The sequence below is a fragment of the Nyctereutes procyonoides genome, unplaced genomic scaffold, assembly GCF_905146905.1.
Source record: "Nyctereutes procyonoides isolate TBG_1078 unplaced genomic scaffold, NYPRO_anot_genome, whole genome shotgun sequence".
Classification (NCBI taxonomy): Eukaryota; Metazoa; Chordata; class Mammalia; order Carnivora; family Canidae; genus Nyctereutes; species Nyctereutes procyonoides.
The window spans coordinates 66,769,923-66,786,042 of NW_026575140.1; the positions used below are offsets into that span (position 1 = coordinate 66,769,923).

General features: G+C 41.5%; 1 pseudogene; it reads left to right on the forward strand.

Moving 5' to 3' along the window:
• The first annotated feature begins 961 nt into the window (after positions 1 to 961).
• On the forward strand, positions 962 to 11,809 carry LOC129496913 (mitochondrial inner membrane protease subunit 1-like; annotated as a pseudogene).
• The last annotated feature ends 4,311 nt before the right edge of the window (positions 11,810 to 16,120 follow it).

Here is a 16,120-nt window from a genome sequence, read left to right on the forward strand (position 1 = left end):
TTCCCTCAAAAAAGAAATAGTGCTTTAAAACCTTATAATAAAACAAAATAAGTTTAAAGTACTTGCAGTCTCTCAGACAATATTTTGATCAAGGTTTGTGTCCCTGATCAAAAAGCCATCTCAAAAAAACAAAAAATAAAAAAAACATATCCAACAATACGTCAAAAAACAAAAACAGTTAACATATTTGCAAGTGCTTAAAATAATAAAATAATATTCCTGGTTCTATAAATGAACATAAATTTACTTTGTATATTAAAGTTTAAAACAGTTCCAATTTACTAGAGTGTATGTAGAGCTTACAAACAACATAATCCTATCAGATCTCCATATTTACACCATTAGACTTGCAGTCAGTCTCCGAGACTTGGGTCCATCATTTCCATGTTACCTTTTGATATACATGGTGAATGCCAACTTTATGCCTAAGCAAACTTGATTTTATTCCTGTATTTTTTCAAAGCACACTTAACAAGCCAATCTGAGGTGGCAGGTCCCGTGTTAGATGCTAGACACCAGAGATCTAATAATTAATAAGACAAAGTTATTGCCATCAGGTGGCTCAGCTATAGAAAGCCAACATGGAAAGGAACAGACAGTGTGATGTGATGAGTGCTGGGTGTATAGTGATACAGAGGTTTGTGGAGTCCAGGAAGGCTTCACAGAGTAGACCATATTTGAAATGATGATGAGAGGATGATGGTAATGGTGCTGCTGCTGATGGTGTTGGTGGTGGTGAGGGGTGGTAATAGCATAGTGGTGGGGATGGTAGTGGTGGGGGTGGGGGGGTGGTAATACAGTGATGATGGGGATGATAGTGGTCACGATGGTGGTGGTGGTGGTGGTGGAAGTGTTGATGGTGATGATGGTGATGGTAGTCGAAGGGGTGGTAATGATAGTAATACAGTAATGGTAATACAGTAATACAGTAGTGGTGGGGATGATAGTGGTAGAGGTCGTGATGGTTGTTGTTGGTGGTGATAGTGGCTTTGGTGGGAGTGCTGATAATACAGTGGTGATGGGGATGATGGTGATGGTGGTGGTAGTCGGGGGGGTGATGATGGTTGTAATACAGTAGTGGTGGGCACGACAGTGGAGAGGTGGTGATGGTGCTGATAGTGGTGGGGATGAGAGTGGTGATGACAGAGGTGCTAATGATCGTGGTGTCATTGCCGAGCACTAGCTAAGGGCCTGTGCCTATGCTGTGTTTATATATTACCTCACCAAATCCTCACAACAGTCCATCAGGATCAGCTTTACCCATGTTCATGCAAAAGAAGTAACTGAGATCCAAGAAGTTAAGAATTTAACGTAATGTCATGCTAGAGGTAGGTGGAATCAAAACCGCCTACTCAAACTTCTCATTAAACCAAAATTTCTGCTTCCAACAGCAGCTTCTTATACTAATCCTCTCAGCCTCCCTGCCCAGGAGTTTATCAAGTGGACAGGGGGATGGGGACCTCCCAGGCAGAGGGGTAGGTGTGCGCTGTCCCTCACTTCTGAAGTCTTTGAAGTGAGGGACAGCAGTCCACATCCACATAAAGTGGAGCCTGGTGGGGAGTAGACAAAAATTATAGTCTCCGCTAAAAGCTTTTTGTGTCACAGATAAATACACTAAATTAGATTTTACCTCTTTACAACCTGACTCCAAATGAGAATCATAGAAAAATAAAGAGGCCTCGAAACACTAAACCAATAAAAAAGTTAATTTGGCTAGAAGTGTTGAGGGTGGGGTGGAGTGATCAATGGAGTTCATTTACAGTGAGACAGAAAACTAGACATATTGCCTTCTGTCTTCTAACCTGCAAGCTACTGTCAAGCGGAAATTAGTGACCAGGTTACCTGGCTTATTATCTACTTAATGTATTCATTCATTCAACAAACACCTCTTGGGTGACTCTCTGTGGCAGACGCTGCTGGGCCCTTCAGAGAAGGGGGTGAAGATGGTGTGAAACCTCCCTCAACGAGATGTTGTCAGGAGGAGACTGACCTCTCAGCAGGTGGTGGCAGTATGTGCACATAGCAAGCACATGGCAAGCACGGATTCCAGTTCATGACTGTGTCCTCACTTCCCCAAATGATCCGAGGTTGGGCACACTGGTGTGGCCTCCGGCAGCATGGTTCAGCACAAACAAGAAATATAGTATTCGAATTTAGAAGCTCCTCAATGAGAAATTAGCTTCATGAGGAGATTGAGTAACCAGAATAACAGCAGACAAGAGTCAGTGCTGGGTGACTTTTCAAAACCTAACACCTGGGGCACCTGAGTGGCTCAGTCAGTTAGCATCTGCCTTTGGCTCAGGTCATGATCCTGGAGTCCTGGGATCGGGCCCCACATGGGGCTCTCTGCTCAGCAGGGAGTCTGCTTCTCCCTCTGTCCCTCACCCCACTTATGCTCTTTTGAAGAAAAAAAAAACCTAATACCCTTCACCTTGATTAAGCCTCTGCTGTTTTCCTGGGGCACCTGTCCTGCCACAACTGGACCGTATCACCTTTATGTCCTCTGGGAACCTACCTTCCTGTCATATACTGCAGATAATTGGGGCTTTGGGGGCGGAAAGGATTCGCTTTGGAAAGAAAAAAAGGAAAAAGAGTTAAACCTTGTTATTATTCATGTTTAAAGGTTCCCAGATCTGGCCACTATTGAATTTTTTTTCCTCAATTTTTTAAAGCTAAAGGCCACCTAGCAGGGTTTTGGCTTCTACGTGTAATAATAAAGGATTAAACAATTGTTGACAATGTAATACTTAGGTAAAAAGTAAATGAATAGATAATCTGGCAGAAAAATTGGAAAATGGATACACATTGAGGATTCTAAACAGTAAATGACCACAGAGAAGCGCAGGGAGCTGTGGGCCGAAGGCCTCAGAGCAGGTGGGTGAAGGTGGGCCATGCTGCCAGTGTGCTGTGACAAACGGAGCCAACTGTTTCCTAGGTCTCCGGTGGTGCCCCCTCCTAGCCACCTCTTCCTGGCTGCAGCCCTGTAAATGCTGCTCTCGGAGCTCATCCTCCCACCTCCTTGGACTCAGTGGGTCTGCATCACTGTCAACATCACACTCACAGGGGATGTGCCTCTGCATGGTGCTTCTCAAGGACGCCCTGCTCTTACACACATTGGCAACGATAACCAACTAGGTATGACAGTGGCAGAAAAACAAAAGAGTGATGAATCTGAGTAAATCTCAGTGGTTTAGAGTTTATGGCTTGAATCCATTTGCAATGAGTCCGCCTTTGCCTATTCGTGCATCACTGCAGGAATGTTCTCTCCTGTGCCACCATCCATTTTCCTTATCTACCAGCTGGGCCGTTTCCAGCACATATAAACACAGTTTTATCTTAATCACCTTATTAAAATGTCTTCTCTGGATTTTCCTTCCCCTTTCAGCTACCCCCCCCCCCCATTTTTCTGTTCTCCTTTGCAGCAACACTTCTTGAAAGATTTGACTATCCACTGTGTCCTCCTCCGGTTCTGTCACCACTTTGGAACATCACCACACTTTTGCCACCACCACTCCCCAAAACTGCTTTTCCGAGGTCATGAATGAAGGCTCAGTTCTCATCCCACTTGACCAGCAGCACGTGATACAATCGATCACATTCAACTTCTTAGAAACATGTTCCTCACTTGGCATTCGTGGCCACACACCGGCTGCCTCCTTTACTGGTTTATATTCTTCTCCATGCCCAGCGCTTGGTTCTTAGACCCTCTCCTATTTCTCCTGATTCTCCCCTTGCATCTCCTGGCTTTAAAGATATTATCTTTGTGTTGGTGACTGCCGGATTTATACTTCCATGCTGGACCTCCCCCCTGAAATCATGGCTCATCCACCCAGCCATCTACCCAGCAATTCCACTTGGGTGTCTAAAACATATCTCAAAATAAATATGCCCCCAGTGGAATTCCTGATCTTCCTGCCACCCTCAAATTTGGTTCACTCCTTAAACTTCCTCATATCCATCAACAGCATCCATCCTTCCACTTCTTAAGGCTAAAAATCTCAGCATTAGTGTCTCAGTTCCTTAAAGTCAGAGTTTTTTTTTCCTTTTTCCCCTGTATATAGAGGGGACCCCAATAAAATGTCATAGATCCATTTGAGGAGGGACCCAGTGCCACAAGTACCATAAAACTTCCTCCTGGTCTTCCCCAAAGGGAATGTGGTCATTTACCAGGATGACTGTGCACCGTGGAAGTGGAAATACCCAAACTTTTCTGGGATTACAGAACACTAGCTCTGAGTTGGCACTCACTCCTGAGAACCCAAAATGCCAGTGTGGTCTTCTGGACCAAATGAGGACCTGTGGAAGTCACGTGATAAGTGTAATTCTGGCCTAAGTCTTTTATGAGCTCAGTGAGTCCAGATACCCATCCTGTGATTCTTTCACTTATCATGTGCAAGGAGGGCAGAATAATGGTGGTTAACATCTCAGACTTCAGAGCTAGCTTGCTGGGTTCAAATCCTGTATATGACAATATGACAAATTTCTTCGCCTCTCTGTGTTTCAGTCTCTTACTCTGAAAAAAATGAGATAACAATGTCCTTTGAGGGTAGCATGAGGAATAAATGAGTTGGTATTTGTCAAATGCTTAGATCAGTACCTAGGCATAGTATAAATGCTACATAAATGTTGCTTAAATAAATAAAATCCTTGATTCCTTTCTTTATCTCACACTTCTTCATATCAGTCAGGAAGTCCCTTTGGCTTTACCTTCAGAAAGTATCTAAAATTTGGGCAGCCCGGGTGGCTCAGTGGTTTAGCACCGCCCTCAGCCCAGGGTGTGATCCTAGAGGCCTGGAATCAAGTCCCATGTCAAGCTCCCTGCATGGAGCCTGCTTCTCCTTCTGCCTATGTGTCTGCCCTCTCTCTCTCTCTCTCTCTCTCTCTCTCTCTCTCTCTCTGATGAATAAATAAAATCTTAAAAAAAAAAGAAAGTATCTAAAATTTGACTTTACATTCCACCACTCTGCACTGCACCACCATAGAACCAGCCACCACTAACTCTTGTCTGGATTATTGCAGTGACCTCTTAACTGATCAAGCTCTCCATTACCTCTCTGACCTGATCTCTTAATATTCTCCTCCATATGTACACCACTGGCCACCAGCCATGCCAGCTACTTGCTAATTCTCAAATACTCCAGACTCCCTCTCACCCCAGTGCCTTTGCACTGGCTAGTCCCTCTGCCTAGGATGCTCTTGATTCAGATATCCTCATGTCTCAACACTCTGGTCTTGTGCTCAAATGGCCCCTTCCTAGTAAAGTCCACTCTGACCATTCCTATTTAAATTTCAATCACACTCCCATACATACTCCCAGTATATAAGCATGAACTCCTTATCCTGCTTTATTTTGATAGCTCTTGCCACTTTCAAAAATGTGTATGGGTTAAAAAAAATGTTGTATACGTTGCCATAGTTACCCAGGTATCCCACAGAAGATTATGGAAACGTCCTGAAGGATTAAAGATCCACTAGATGGAAGGGACCAATCTGGATCCCTGGGTCACTGCTTGGAGGAGAATTGTCCCAGAGGACCTCCAGGACAGCAGCATGTATACTGAACTCCTCATAAGCAAGGAATGACTGCTTGCCAGGCGGTACATTGCCCATTCAAAGGAGCCCAGATAACTGCTCCAGCCAGCTAGGCCATCACTCAAGAGCCTCCTCACCTGCTCAGCTAATAGCCCAAGAGCAAACAGAGCCCTGACAGTCACAGCAGCAGCTATAGGACCCAGCAGCTAGACAAGGAAAAACAAGCAGAATGCCCCAAACTGACAGCTCCTGGTAAACAAGAATGGCAGGAGAGGAAAGAAGACAGCTTTAATTTTTGAATGAGATTTTAAAAAATAATAACAACAATAGCACTCAAAAAAATTCAATCTCAATATGAGTGGGGAAAAAAGACTCAGCCTCAAAGAGGTTTTTTCCCCTTTAGCTTTCCATATCCGAGAGCTGTTATTCTCTGTTGGGGATTGAATTGGGGCCTGTAGGATCAAGTGAAAGATATTTTCACGCAGAAAGTGAAAACACAAAGAGCTGGAAGTCATTATGAGAAAATTTTTAAAAGGGTTTGGAGGACAGATGCAGGGACCTAACACGTGAATAATAGAAGTTCCGAAGGAGGGAGAGGGAACAGATGCAGGGATGCATTAATCAGGGGAATAATAGAAGACGTTTTCCCTGGTTTGCAGAAAGACTTGAGTCTGCAAAGTCAGAGTGCTCAAGCAGAATTGATGCAGGAAAATTAAAAACAAACACGCAAAGACATGCTTGGGCATGTCCTACCAGAATTCCTAAATTCAAGTATTAAAAAATGTATAGGCTGTCAGACACGAAAACTAGGTTGTGTACAAAGGAAAGAGCCAACACAAATTGGAAGAAGACAGGAGACTGAGACTGAGGAATTACACCCATAGAATTGAGGGAGGAGGGTCCCCACCCCAAACTCTACCCCTCGCTGAGAGAGCACCTGCCAGGGTGAGGAAAGGCTGTGAGCAGCTGTGCAGAGATCCTGGGCTTCTGTCACCCTTAAGTATTTATCTAAGGAAATACTTCAGGAAGGACTGTAAGACAACCAAATGCAGATCAGAACAGAGTCTCCAGTGGGGCAGAGGCAATGAGGAAATGGCACGAATGTGAGTCTCTGTCTCTCCATGTGTGCATGAGTGGGTGTGGGCGCGCACGTGCATGCAATTTTTATGTCCATTGAAAATAATGGGATGCTTGGGAATTTGTAAAGTTGGTGCTAAATAATGGTCATACAAATAGAAGAAACATCCTATAGGGAACACCTGCAAATGTCTCAGAGAACCACCTATCTCATCAATCCTTGTGAAGGGAGGAAGGAGCAGTAGAGAAGGGAAGAACGTTTCTTCAGTCTTAATCTGAGATAAGAGTAAGGAAGTAAAAGCGTTATGAAGGTGGAAAGGACAATCAGAAAATAAAACACTTTGAGGGAGAGATATAGTTTCTGTATTAACTGCAGAGAAAGGAGGGGTTCAGTAGAAGTGAGCAAAGTGGGAGGGAGAGTAATAGCTAGACGAGTTGGAGATTGTACCAGAACTTCTAAATTTAATCAGTAAAATGGAGTGAATTAATAGTACTTTCATCAGCCCACCAAAATTAAGAAGAAAGGAAAAACATAGTAACATAAATGGCATGCATGAGGTAAGACGAAATAAATAAAATCAAAGATATCTGATATTCCACTAAATGTGAACGAGCTGGATTCATCTTTCACAGACAAAAATTGTCAGATTGGACTTTAAAAAGCAGATGTATCAAAAAAAAAAAAAGCAGATGTATCTTATTTCAAAGCACACTTAAAGTGATTTGTTTAATGTGAAAAAGAAAGAAAGAGGTAAGCAGATATCAGGAAAATACATTCTTTTAAAAATGAAAAGAAAGAGGAAAAGCAACTAATTATAATTGGCAAAGCAACATGTAGGGTTAAAAGCATTAATCAGGGCAGCCCGGGTGGCTCAGCGGTTTAGCGCCACCTTCAGCCCAGGGCCTGATCCTGGAGACCCAGGATTGAGTCCCATGTCGGGCTCCCTGCATGGAGCCTGCTTCTCCCTCTGCCTCTCTCTCTCTCTCTCTCTCTCTCTCTCTCTCTGTCTCTCATGAATGAATAAATAAAAATATTTTAAAAAAAGAATTAGTCAGAACAAGAGGAAGAGTATAAAACATCAATACCCTTTAGGAAAAGGCTGTAACAGTCTTAAACCTGTATGTACTATATACCTAAAAGGCTAAATATATCAACTGAACACTATTAGAAACATTTTTCTAGATAAGGCATAAACACTGATTTTTAGTGGATTATTTTAAAAACTGCTTTAAATACATAAAATTTCTATTTTTATTTATGCCTGGGCTCTCAATGCGATAGGCCTGTTTACGGTTGATAGTGATCCTCAGGTGCAGTTAATCTGAGGGCATCTGAAGATACTAGGTTTAATTATAAAGATTCCAACTGGATCTGCTTATCTTGAAAGTTGGTGATCTCCTCTATACTCTTCGCTGACATCTTTGGCCCAAACAGAACCCAGCAAGAGGATCACAAGACCCACTGAGGCAGAGGGTGGCATGCGGGCACCTGGGAAGCCTCTCTGAGGGGATGTTCAGTCACTGCTAATGCAGCATGGCCTCGGTCTGGGCCTTTGGGCTGGACTGTCAGGTTCCTGAGGGGTGTGCTTTGACCCTCATCTTGCAGCCCCACCCCCATGCCTTCTACCAGTGGGCAAGAGGTGTGGGCATCCCAGAGGGAGCACTAGAGTAAATCCCTGGCCCCAATTCAGGCACTGGGCAAACATTCATTTTTCCTCAGTTTTAATGGCTACCAGCTTTTGAGCTGGTCTTATACACAGTGTGTAGATGACCCTGTTCTGGGCTACTTTTTGTAGGACACTTTACCCAGACTTCCATTGGGCCAGGTGATTGAGCCACAGTTCTAGGACTCATGTTTGGTTTCCAGGTGCTTCATATTCAAGGTTTATCTGGCAATAGTCCATAGATGGTGCTAATCCATGACTTAGTCTCCAACAGATTAAGGCAAAAAAATTAGAGGTAAGTGCCCTAAATTGAGTTTTTAGTGAAGGTAAATCTATTTCATTTGGAAGCCTATTCTTTATCCTCCTACCAGGTCCTTCTTTGTTTTATCTTTAAAGTGGCCTTTCTTTTCTGAAATGATAGATGACAAGGGCTTTAAAAAAAAACAAAAAAACTCTTAACCTGAAAAATAAAAGATTGACAACTCTATGACCCCTAAATAAATTAATGCACATATGTATAGACAATGTATTACCCTGTGAATCCAAGTCTGTGGGGACCCCTGTTCTACGTCGTTTCCTTTCTATAGCTGTAAGGACTGTCCATGCTACAAGGATATACTGTTTCTGCAGTTGCCTTGCACTGTTTGCAAACATATGTTGACTAGCAATGGAAGGAATACAGTCATCGAAGGAGGCAGCTTTATTCTGGAAGGACAGGGGCTCCAGAACAGGCCTGCCCTGGGAGGCTGGAAGAGTGTACTGCATTGCAAAGCATCGCCAGACCTGATGATTCCCAGCCATTTTAAAAATCCCTGATGGGGTCTGTCCCCACATTACCAACTGATGTCAAAAGCCTGAATAGTTGTTCCCCCACATATTCTGCTTAGGAAGCTCATCATAATCCAAAATCATTCTAGAAGGAAAATTGTCAGAGACACATAAAGCCATCATCGCTAATATGACAAAGTTGCCCTGAATCTGTCTTCAGAATTCAAAAGAAAAAAAAATCAAGATTGGAGGTTATAATTTTACCAATATCAAACCAAAGATAGACAAGTACCATCTTCATTTAAATTATACTTTTATCCTCCAAAATTTCCAAATGATTTCTGATGTTATCCCCACATTTAGTGATTATAATGTTACAGAGTTTACCTTAAACCCAAGTTGAGTTTGGAAGTTTGGCTTGTTCAACATGGTGCTCCACTTCTTTCCACCACAGGAGCCAGCATGGTATAGAATGACGTTGGTCTGTCTGACAGCAAGTATCTAAGTTTAAATCATGACTGAAAATTGTTTATTAGCTGTGCTGCTTTCAGCAAGCTTGTAATCTCTCTGAGCCCAGTTTCACAGCTGTAAAATGGGTATTAGGGGACCAACACCTGGTTACGCTGTATCTGGTGTGAAATACTCAAGAAATGCTAGTCTTGTTTTTTAAACATCTACTTAGACTTCCAATTTTGATTTTAAATGAACTTTCACAGAAAACCTGCTTTTTTGCTTGGATTATAAAAAAAAAGAAAAGAAACAATTGGGAGGAAAAAAAGGGTTTGCTTTTCAAGTTTGTGAAGAAGTACACAAATGAGCCTGGAGTGAAACGGATTTGTGCCAAATGTTTTGCCTACTTGTAACGCCAAATACCCACAAATACGAACCACAGGTGGTCCGAGGTTTAATTTTACATCCCTGTCTCTTTAACTAAACAGTGTCCTTAGCACTGTGCTTTGACGCTGAATCATTACTGACTCAGAGGTTTATAAATACTGCGACTTGAATCACTTGGAATTTTCTTGAGTGGTCCCCTACTTCCCTTTCTAAGTTTCAATTGGACCTGACCCTGCAAAGGGAGTGATATCTGACAAGTTCACTTCCCACACTACTGGGGCTGCTAAGTCTCTATGACGTCCGTGATGCGTTTATAAGAAAGAACATTCTAAAAATAAGCTTAATATATTCTCATCCAGTTCACTATATAACTGATGTAACTTGAAGGCAGCTACACTCGTCAGTTGTCGCTAACAGCTTACTAAATGTCAGAAAGAGATGGAAATGTTCTAAATTAGGACACCACTCTTAATCCCTTACAAGATAAATTAGAATGCATACATTTTTATAGAAAAAAAATACTTCAAGAAGATAACATAAGTATATAACATTCAAAATCTACGCCTCCCGTGGTAGAAATAGTTGAAAGATCACACTCAAAAAAATAGCTAAGGTGCCATGTTGAAAGCAGCTGAAATGTGATTGCTGGTACGTGGAATCATTTCAGTAAGGGATTTATTTGATGACTAGGGAGTGAGGAAATATAGACATAATGCACAAGTCAACATTGTTAGAGTCAACTCATCATCTATGCTAACAATAATGTACAGCAGGAAAGATAATCCAAAAATCTTTTACATTGCTTTTGTATTATAACAGTATTTGCAGTAGATTTATTTTCTCAGTTTTATTTCAGATTTGTTTGCTTTTTTGTGTATTCATTACCTGAGAGATGGAAAAAAAGATACCCAGTAGCATCCTCAAGGGTACAGGGAAGCCAGGGAGATAAAATTTCACCAGAGATAATCTACAAAATAAATTGTGTCTGCAAGTGAGTGGGAGGCATTTGGAGTGAAGCTAGTCACAATACTTGATGGCTCTGCAGTCTTATCAGTCACCCTACAGGTGGCCTGGGGATAAAGCATGCTTGCAAGAACACTTACTCACTACTGTTGCTCCCCTGTTCCTCAGGCCCACTCCCACCACCCCAGAGAAGTTGAGGTTAGAGCATTGTGGATGACAGGCCTCAAAAAAGGAGCATCCTTTCTGTGGTCCAGGTAAGAAAGGCTCAGCTGAGTACTGCGTGAGAACACCCTGGGCTTCTTTGAGGCCAGAGGAATCCTGAAACTATGAATCATTAGACACACTTTAGATGTTTGTTTATTTGTTTTTCTGGAAGCCCTGCAATCACTTTAAATATCAAATGTATTGCAGAACAGACTTATATATGTTCGATGATGGCAGGATCTACATAGAACTCTGCTTCATGATGCTCTGGGGAAAACCTTTCAAATTGTCAGTTGTACTATTCAGTATGGCTGTATACCTCATTGTGCTTTTGAATATGCTGATGATAATGTGTTCTGGACCATCAATAGTGCCTACAATTCAAAATCAGGTATCATTTCTGCAGAAAATCTTAGTGGACATTGTTGTGGTATCCAAAGAGGTGACTTTATGATTGCAAAAAGCCAGAGTGATCCAAAATCAAATATTTGCAAAAGAGTAATTGGTTTGCAAGGAGACAAAATGTTCACCAATAGTTCATCAGATTTCTTTAAAAGCCATAGTTACTTGCCAGTGGATCATATTTGATTAAACGGTGATAATTTATAGAATTCTACAGATTCCAGGTCCAATGGACCTGATCCATATAAACTATTAAGAGGACATATCTTAAGATTCGGTGTCTGAGTGATTTTGGATTTCTAAGTGACAGCCCTAATGGCCACAAATTTTCTGATGAGCCAGCATGTATTCTTTTGACTTGATTACTGCCTTCTGTTCAAGTGAATTTATTATTGCTGCCGAAAGCATTTACTCACTAGTAAAATATTTACTATTCAAAAGAAAGGAGCACCCCCTAAGTTTTGGGGTTCGAAGTCCAAAGAAAGCTAATATGAAACAGTTGAAAAATGAATGAGTTCGGCCACATTACTGAGAGTGACCAGAAAAAAGAATGCTCAAAGGAATCTTTCTGCCTCTTAAGAAAGAGATGAACTGGGCAGCCTGGGTGGCTCAGCGGTTTAGTGCCACCTTTGGCCCAGGGTCTGATCCTGGAGACCTGGGATCGAGTCCTGAGTCAGGCTCCCTGCATGGAGCCTGCTTCTCCCTCTGCCTGTGTCTCTGCCTCTCTCTCTCTGTGTGTCTCTCATGAATAAATAAAATCTTCTTTAAAAAAGAGAGAGAGCAAAAATTCTATGTAATCTTTTAAATTCTAGGGAAGATGCCATAGGAGCAACCAGTTTCAAATCCTCCTCCCAGAAACAGACAAAATCATAAAAGCAAAATACCAGAAACAAGTCCTCAGTGCTGAAAGCTAAGATGTTGCCAATAGAGAGAATTATCTGACCTATAAAGTAGGAGAAACAGAATCAAAAGATTTCACCAAAAGCCAACTCAGTTCTCCTACCCTGGAGGTGGTGCCGTGCCCCAAGAAGCGAGGCAAGCCGTGACACATTTCTCCATCAATCCTTAGTTATCAAGGGTGAGAGCAAGAGGTGAAGGTGAGCAGCATAGGGGGCAGATGCAGAGATCCGGAGGTTGCAGGGCCAGAGCAGAAAAGCAAACCTGGGGATGTAACAGAAAACCTTGCCACAACTCACCTTGCTGCCTACTCAGTTTCTCAACAGTAGCACAGATCACTCTACATGGAGAAGTACTTTCCTAAAATGCAGAAGGAGACAGGACCCTGAACCTCATTCTGAAAAGGCAAAAAAGACCATGAGAAAAATGAAGACCACTCCTATGGAGACACTTTTTCAATGGGAATTAACTGCACCATATTTTGGAGAGGGACAATCAATGAAATTCTGTGAGCTCTGTTTTCTCTCATCTAGAATTTTACCTGTCTGACCACTTCCTCCTGATACATTAAAAAACACTCCCCCCCCAAAAAAACACTCCCAAATTAGAGATATTTGGAACACTGTATGTAGAGGGACATCCACCCACAATGACAAATCATGCTTCCAGTTTAGTGGGTAAAAGCCCCAGGGAGGTCCCAGAGAAAGCTGTGCCTATCATGTGTACTTGGAGGCTGAACAAAAAAAGAAAAAAACATGTATAAAATATCTGACCTCTGGTGCAATAATTTCAGCAAAGAGTGGAAACAACTTCCGTGACACACATCAATCTCTCCCTTCCTGCCCCATGTGCGACCCTGTTCCCTCTCTACCCTATTGAGGCCGCTAAACAATTCAGCCCATAATATTATCCAACACCCAGTACTCCAGGTTATCTATGAGAAGATAAAAATAAAAATTCCAAAACCAGACTGGAGCCAGACATCTTCTCTGCAACATTCAATGCCAAAAAAGAGGGAATCCCATAATGTTTAGAGGAAACAGCCATGACTCATGAGTTCTATAATTCAGTAAAGTGTCCTTTTCATATAGCAATAATGGAAAAATCTTATCAAATATGCAAATCTTCAGAAAATACACAACTGGGATGCCTGGGTGGTGAAGCATCTGCCTTCCACTCAGGTCCTGGTATCAAGCCCCAAACCCCACATCAGGCTCCCTGCTCAGTGGAGAGTCTGCCTTTCCCTCTCCTGTCCCTCCCCCTGTTTGTGTTCTCTTGCTCTCTCTCTCTCTCTCTCTCTCTCTCTCTCTCTCTCTCTGTCAAATATATAAATAAAATCTCAAAATAACCATTTAAAAAAATCTCCAATTAGAAATTCGGAGGACCACCCCAGATCCACTCCTGTTGTCTGAAACTATTAGAAAGAACCAACCTTATTAAAATTATCTTCTTTGGATTTAAAGAATGCAGTGTTTCCCTTCTAGCTGATATTCAAAAATTTTCCCATTTGTGATCACAGCGATGAATCAGGGTCTTGACATATGTTCAAATAATAAAACTTTTCCTTTTGAACTATATAGTTATGGGGAGCAACACTAAATAATTAGAGACAATGGATGTTAACAGCAGCACTCAGTTCTGATACATAATTGCAGCTAACCAAGGAACAGCTGCAATGATACTTTGCAATGAATCTTGTTTTAATATCTCACAGAAAATTATTAAAATTAAAAATTAGATGAATATAGCTTAGCAATCAAAAATTGTCCTATGAAGCTTCTACAAAATCAGCCTAAGAGGTCACTGCAAACTCTCCTAGCTCTCTAAAGATAATTAGTTTCTTTTGAATAATGCTTAAAGGAAAATTGTCTTTTAGCTCTATGAGTGAGTTAATCTTCTGGGATTTTTTCCCCCCAAATAGGAAATTTCGCTGAAACTATATGGTGCAAAACTACAAAAAGAAAGGGGAAAAAATCTTAGGCTAATGAACAAATAAGAACTCTAAATTGCTTGTTTCATTCAACTACATTATCCTTCATTATGTCTGAGATCTACCATGCTTTAACTTTTTACCAGCTAGAAATGAGAGAAGAAAGCTTTTAATAGAAAAGAGTTGGAAATGCACGTATTCGGGAGCTCAGCAAAGCCCACCATTAGCACATTTTGTCAGACAGTGTAGTGGATTCAATAAAATGGACCCTCCTGGGCTAGTGAAAAGACATTTAGAGACAGAAGAACGGTAGATCTTGCTCCAGCATTTTATTATCCTTCATATTCCAGTATCCATTGAATATCAGTAATAAGGTTTATTGGTTAGTACATTCATTCAACATACATCCTTTGTAATGATTTCTAGTTTTCATTCCTGCTACTGGTGAACTATTTGTTATAGTAGTGGTGTTGGCTGCTATTTTATTATTATTAATCATTAGGAAAAGAGTCCTTTTCACTCTCAGAAGAACTGCATCCAAACTAGAAGCTCCTCCCACATAGCTGCCAGGGTTTTCTTTCCCAGAGTAAGAGCAATGAGTAATATGAAGCATTGTTACTGTGCTGGGCAAAGTCAAACTGGCAGCATCTAAGTCCAGTAAAACAAGAAAGGTATCATATCTTAAGAAAACAAATCATAACCCTGCATTCAGTGTAGTGCATGAAATCACACCCCTAGAATCTAAAAATTTGTCACGAATTAGAGAATCTGGCCTCCCTGTCCTCTGTGGTAACTCTGGAAATGAGACTCAGCCACAGATTTGGTGGAAGCACTGACCATTAGACAGACAGTGCTCACCAGTCTGAGTTGCATCAAGTTGGTCTTCTTCTATTTCAGAAATGTGGTATCTTTGTGGGGCCCATAATGAATAGGCTTTTCTGGAAAATTTTGCAAATATAGCCATTGAAATTATTAAATTTGTGTGCCAGCATATGAGTATTTGTCTAAATACTATGAAAGAAATGATGCATTCTTAGAGTTTTCTTAATAAAAACATTTTGGTTAGAATGTCCACTTCTGGTCACAAGAGAGCAACAGGCTCTAGAATTAACCTCTCACCATGGACAACTAGAGTAGTGAACCAGAAAAAAAATTAATAGCAGCTGTTTCAATATTGAACAACAGGTAGCATAGCATTGTAGTCTCTTCAAGAAGGGAAATAAATGGGATGAGCCCTACAGTTACCTCAGCTTTTAGCCTAGAGATAATTTCTGGAGGACAATACAGGGAGGGGGAACCCAAGCAGGACCCAGAAATGTCAGTGAGTTGAGGAGACAAGTTGGGTTTGGGGGTATTGAAATGGCCAGAATTTACAGGGCAAAGCACTAAAGAAGAGGGAGATGCATAGAGAAACAGCACCGGACATCTGCCTAGGAGTCTGCTTGAATAGTGGACTGAATACCAATCTTCAAAGGCATTGGATACAACTCCACAAGGCCAGGAAAAATTAATTTCTGAGGAACAAGTAATTTCCAGGTAACTTGAAGCAGGACAAGTCCTGGAGCTCACACAGGGAATCATTCAAGTTCCCAAAAGCCAGAGTAAAGAGATGCTGATGAATGCATAGGGCATTTAGTCAGGATTCCAGAGAGCTCATGCCTTGTAGTAGGCCAAATTAACCACAGAAAAAAAAAGCTACTCTGGGTATTTACACTGAGGAGTTTAAAAATGAGCCTTGATCTCATCTGCATGTTGGACTGAAGTCCAACAGTCTTCAAAGAAATACAATAAAATCCAGAACTCAACAATGTGAAATTCACCATGTTCATCATCTGAAAAATTACTA